Source organism: Ips typographus, linkage group LG1 (genome assembly GCF_016097725.1).
Source record: "Ips typographus isolate SLU linkage group LG1, UJ_Ityp_2.0, whole genome shotgun sequence".
Taxonomy (NCBI): domain Eukaryota; kingdom Metazoa; phylum Arthropoda; class Insecta; order Coleoptera; family Curculionidae; genus Ips; species Ips typographus.
In genome coordinates this window covers 16590284-16596005 of record NC_138422.1, presented here as the reverse complement: position 1 = coordinate 16596005, position 5722 = coordinate 16590284, and the positions used below count along the sequence as shown (strand labels likewise).

The 5722-nt window shown below is 34.7% G+C and overlaps 1 long non-coding RNA gene across 1 annotated transcript; it reads left to right on the top strand.

The window, feature by feature from the left end:
- Positions 1-4403: 4403 nt before the first annotated feature.
- Positions 4404-5090, top strand: LOC145736309 (uncharacterized). The gene is made up of 2 exons (XR_014179885.1): positions 4404-4570; positions 4628-5090. It is a non-coding gene; the product is annotated as an uncharacterized LOC145736309 (long non-coding RNA).
- The last annotated feature ends 632 nt before the right edge of the window (positions 5091-5722 follow it).

Below are 5722 nucleotides of genomic sequence, written 5' to 3'. Positions count from 1 at the left end.
ATGTTTGTATGGAATTGGAATGGATTCTCTGCTCCAATCTCTCTTGGTGCTCAGTTCCGTTCGAAATTGTTTTTCGAAACTAAACTTCCTGATGAGTTGTGGCGGTTGGGAGATCGGCGAGGTGTGCACTGCCCGTGGGTAGTGAGTCCCTTACCTTGCACTGTGTGCTCTCCTTTTAAATCTGGCCTTATCCAACCTGAGATGTGCTCCCCAAGCAGTTTACCTCTAGTGTTGCAGGGAGGGTCGATCTCAATGCTCTCGTTATGCAAAGGCATGCAAGTCTCTGCACCTTCATCATATATGATCATTGATCATCATCATTTATAAACACCTGAGACGTATTTTGCCGTCAGTGTTTCCTAGAGTGTTTATAATATCTGTCTCATTTTAACTCATTCCGATAAAACAAGATGGTCTAAAAACTTCCATTTTTACAGTTAACACTAATATTATTACTAATTCTAATACTAATACTAAAATTATTTTATTTTATAAATCAGGCTTAACTCATATGCGCTTCGGAAAACTGGTGCATGTCATTTTTTTTCTCCCTCTTTTTCGTGAGTATTCGTATTATATCTCTTCGATGTTCAATACGCAATTTTTACTCAAAGGTAAACTAAGATGGCGTCAGAGTCGAAAAAAAAAATACGCATTTTTTGCCATAGTATAAGAAAGGGGTAACTGCTTAAACTGCAACTTAACCAAAACAAATAGAGGATTTGTATTAAAAAGTGACTCAAATAAGGAAAGGCAAACCAAACAAACGTAGCCACTTCACTTTGGCTCTTCGGCGACTAATCCATTACCGATTCACCGTAACTAGTGACCTTTTGAACCAAAAGCTCGTTGTGCGGAGACATTGAGTAGGCGTTACTAGAGAGCTTACAGACTTTAATTAAATAAAGGTACCAAAAAAGCTTTTTGTGTACTTTTTTTTCCAAACACTTGAAATTTAGATCCATCGAACCTTCGAAGCTAATTTACGGTTTGTCGATGAGTAGGTACATTGATATATTTACGGTTTTGGCAATTTTGCTGTTAGGGTCAAAAACTTGAGTGCACATATCCACTTTCTTTCTATGGTTTCTGTACAATTTATTATCAAGTCAAACACAAAGAGGCTCATTCTATGGGTAAAGGCTAGCGCTAAAGTAATTAAATGTAAACAGAGGTCTACTGTGGGCAACTTAATTCCGTACATAATGGCCCGTCTATGTGACTTAAAATGCATATTCTAAACGATAACGGACACGGCTTTTAACTCGCTTAAAACGTTTGACTGTTATTAGGGACAGTTAAGGCCATTTTGGATCATTTCGTCCCATATTATCATCATTGTGGATTTAGGAGTCGCTGATGCAGAAGATTCGAAACGTAGGTGTGTGTGTTCATACATGAATATTTCGTAACCGTCTAAAATTGAAGTCATTTCAGTAAAATCAACATTTAATCCGGTTTAACTTCCTACACTATTATCTTAACGTTTCGGCACAAGTGTTTCTTGTGCTAATACTGTTCTTCCAAGGAATTCTCGTTCGTTCCAGGACGGCGGCACTTTTCGCCACGACCATTAGAAAGACGGAGTTCTGCTCTAATTTAATTTAAACCGTGGCATCGCAAATGCACATAAATTAGTCACGTTTTGGCGGGACGTGTCTGTTTCGAATTCGGGAATTTCTTCTTCTTCTACGATTCCGCATCGTATTGACGTCACGAAATTGTCCTGCACACATACAACATACACCTTTCGATTTTCCCACCTACCCATGTTGGGATTTTTTATTAAATGTAAACCCAACACCAGTTTTAACACCTGTATTGCCCTGTATAAACAGTGTAGCGAGGCAGATTCCCATGACATTTTTGGGTACCTTACCTTTTTCAGGCAACAATCGAATAAATTATGAATGGAGTAACTTAACACTTTCAGTGCTTTGGAGGGTTTAAAATGCTTTGTTCTCGGATTTTTTTGAATGATGTTTCTAGCTCAACTGTATTCTGTAAATATTGTCCTTACAAAGAACAACACAGTTTCAAATATAAATAAGAAAAAAATTGATTTTTTTATTTTTATGAATTCTGTTTTTAATTTTAAAAGAGTCACGTGACTTTAAAAATATCAGTTTAAACTAAAAAACGGTCAAGTGACCTTCAGGACTCTGTTTTAACGTAACGTAAGCTTAAAAAAAATTGATGATTGAAAATCGTCAGGTGCCCATTTGAATTGTGAAAAGAAAAAATCACGTGACGTTAAGGATGACATTTGAACCTTAAAAATAGTCACGTCATTCAAACTAAAAAACAGTCATGTAACCTTCAGGATTCTGTTTTGACGTTAAAGAAGAGTCACGTGCCTTTTGAAAATAAATTTAATTGAAAATTGTCAACTGGCTATTTTCACTTTGAAAATACTTTCAAATTGTCAGTTTAAACTTGAAAAATATCACGTGACGTTAAGGATGAAATTTAAACCTTAACAATAGTCACGTCATTTTAAAACTAAAAAACAGTCATGTAACCTTCAGGATTCTGCTTTGACGTTAAAGAAGAGTCACGTGACCTTTGAAAATGGTCAACTGGCTATTTTCACTGTGAAAATACTTTAAAATTATCAATTTAAACTTAAAAAATGTCACGTGACGTTAAGGATGACATTTAAACCTTAAAAATAGTCACGTCATTTTAAAACTAAAAAACAGTCATGTAAGCTTCAGGATTCTGTTTTGACGTTAAAGAAGAGTCACGTGCCTTTTGAAAATAAATTTAATTGAAAATTGTCAACTGGCTATTTTCACTGTGAAAATACTTTAAAATTATCAGTTTTAACTTAAAAAATATCACGTGACGTTAAGGATGACACTAAACCTTAAAAATAGTCACGTCATTTTAAAACTAAAAAACAGTCATGTAACCTTCAGGATTCTGTTTTGACGTTAAAGAAGAGTCACGTGCCTTTTGAAAATAAATTTAATTAAAAATTGTCAACTGGCTAATTTCACTTTGAAAATACTTTAAAATTGTCAGTTTTAACTTAAAAAATATCACGTGACGTTAAGGATGACATTTAAACCTTAAAAATAGTCACATTATTTTAAAACTACAAAACAGCCATGTAACCTTTAAGAAAAATTTTTTCCCGCACACTTTTTAAAATGCTGATTATACCTTGCAACAGTGGTTTTATATAGACTATTATACATAAAATCTGCTTAGAATTTTGCGTAGAATTCAAAAATGTAATAATATTCAGGGGTTTCATATAAAAAACACGACTTTTTTCACATTATTCTTCCGTACAGTTTAGGTAAATAAACCACCTTGTCTCTGTCTTTGAAAATGAGGTTTGTTTCCTTAGAAACCAAAGCTCATTGTCAAACAACGCATTTATATGCAATTTAAAGTCTACAACAGTGTTTATTCTTACTTATTTAAGTTAAAAAATGTATAGATATTTCATTCGTAGAAAAAATATTGTTCCTAACACGTGTGCAATAGTTATTTACATTACTAGTGGGGTATGAGCATTTTTATAGTCACGAGTGGGAGTGGTGATCACACGAGTACGTTAATTTGCCATACCCCACGGGTGATGTACAACATTTTATCTACGACCATCAGAAGCAGCGTAAAGTAAGAAAAAAATTCATATTTTGTGCAATGTGAACTATTTAGGAACGTCTCGTATATGCTTGCTACGGGTAGTTATTTGTTACCCTTAAATCTTGTCATCTACGCTGTACTGTTTTGGTGTTGCTGCTATGGTGGCCATTTGTTTCCACATATCACTTAAGCGACAATTTAACAGTGTCAGTCACAAATTTTTAAAAGTGCATTTCGTTATGAACATGTCTGAAGAACTTCCGTCAGATATTGAAGAAGCTGCCGCAAACGTGGTATCTGGCTTGTTGCCTGCCAAGTCAAAGGAGAAATATGAAAAAATGTATCAACGTTTTCTCACCTGGTGCGAGACCAAGAACATAAAGAGTCCCTTTCAAGAAAAAGTGTTACTCGTGTACTTTGAAACCTTGGCAGCAACCTATAGTTCATCCAGCCTTTGGTCATTTTACTCGATGCTTCGAGCTACTATTTCTACAAAAAACAACGTAGACATCAGCAAATATACTCAGCTACAAGCATTTCTTAAAAGAAAGTCCGAGGGTTATGTACCAAAAAAATCAAGAACCTTCAGTCGAGAAGAAATAGAAAGGTTTTAAAGGAAGCTGACGATAAGACTTTTTTGCTTACCAAGGTAAGGTGTTTTTGTTTAACCTCCTATTACAAAAATCTGCTGAGATATTGATCTTATTGCTTTACCTGGTGTTTTATTCTTATTTTTAATACATGTTTTAATAGGTAGTATTAATTATTGGAATTGCTGGGGCTTGTCGAAAACCGGAAATGACAGATTTATTATATGGAGACGTTATTGATGAAGGCAGTGTTTTTCACATAAAAATTCCAAATACAAAAACAAAAATTGCCAGAGAATTTTATATCACTGCTGGAAGCATGGAAACTGTCAACATGACTGATATTGTACGACGGTACATATCTTTACGTCCTTCAGGTTTGTTACATTTTTTGGAAATGCGATTTCAAAAAATATACGCAACATTTTGTATAGGTCTTCAGAGCGGACGCTTTTTTGTCGGCTTTAGACAAGGAGTGTGCATAAGGCAGCCTGTTGGTATCAATACTCTTGCAAGTATGCCCAAAAAAATCGCATCCTTTTTGAATTTGCCTCACGTGAATGAATACACTGGACATTGTTTCCGGCGTTCTTCTACATCCTTGTTGGCTGATTCAGGAGTAGACCGTCTAACTGTCAAGCGCCATGGAGGATGGAAAAGTAATTCTGTTGCCGAAGGATACATTGACACTTCAACGGCAAATAAAAAGACAACCGCTAAGAAAATACTGGGTGAAAAAGTTCCTACGCAGAAGACAAATGTAAAAGAAGAATTTTCTTCGATTAAATCTGTTTCTTCGTCTTCAAATCATTGTGTAAATTCGATCCAAGAACTTTCTAATTCAGGAATTCATTTCACTTTTAATATTTATAAAAAGTAAAATATAGTTATTATTTAAGATAGGTCTGTTCATGGTTTTATCTACTCCTAGCATGGTAATCATTCATTACATAGCTCATTTTGAGTTACGTAATGAGCGATTTTACCGCACTAGTGCGATAATAATCGATTTTATCGCACTAGTGCGATAAAACAACTTTAAATGAAAATTTCTGCTATAATTGTTTATGGAATTTAAACATAACTTTGATAAAACCATGAACAGTCCTATCTTAAATAATAACTATATTTTACTTTTTATAAATATTAAAAGTGAAATGAATTCCTGAATTAGAAAGTTCTTGGATCGAATTTACACAAAAAAAAAAAAAAAGGCTGGATGAACTATAGGTTGCTGCCAAGGATTCAAAGTACACGAGTAACACTTTATCTTGAAAGGGACTCTTTATGTTCTTGGTCTCGCACCAGGTGACAAAACGTTGATACATTTTTTCATATTTCTCCTTTGACTTGGCAGGCAACAAGCCAGATACCACGTTTGCGGCAGCTTCTTCAATATCTGACGGAAGTTCTTCAGACATGTTCATAACGAAATGCACTTTTAAAAATTTGTGACTGACACTGTTAAATTGTCGCTTAAGTGATATGTGGAAACAAATGGCCACCATAGCAACAACACCAAAACAGTA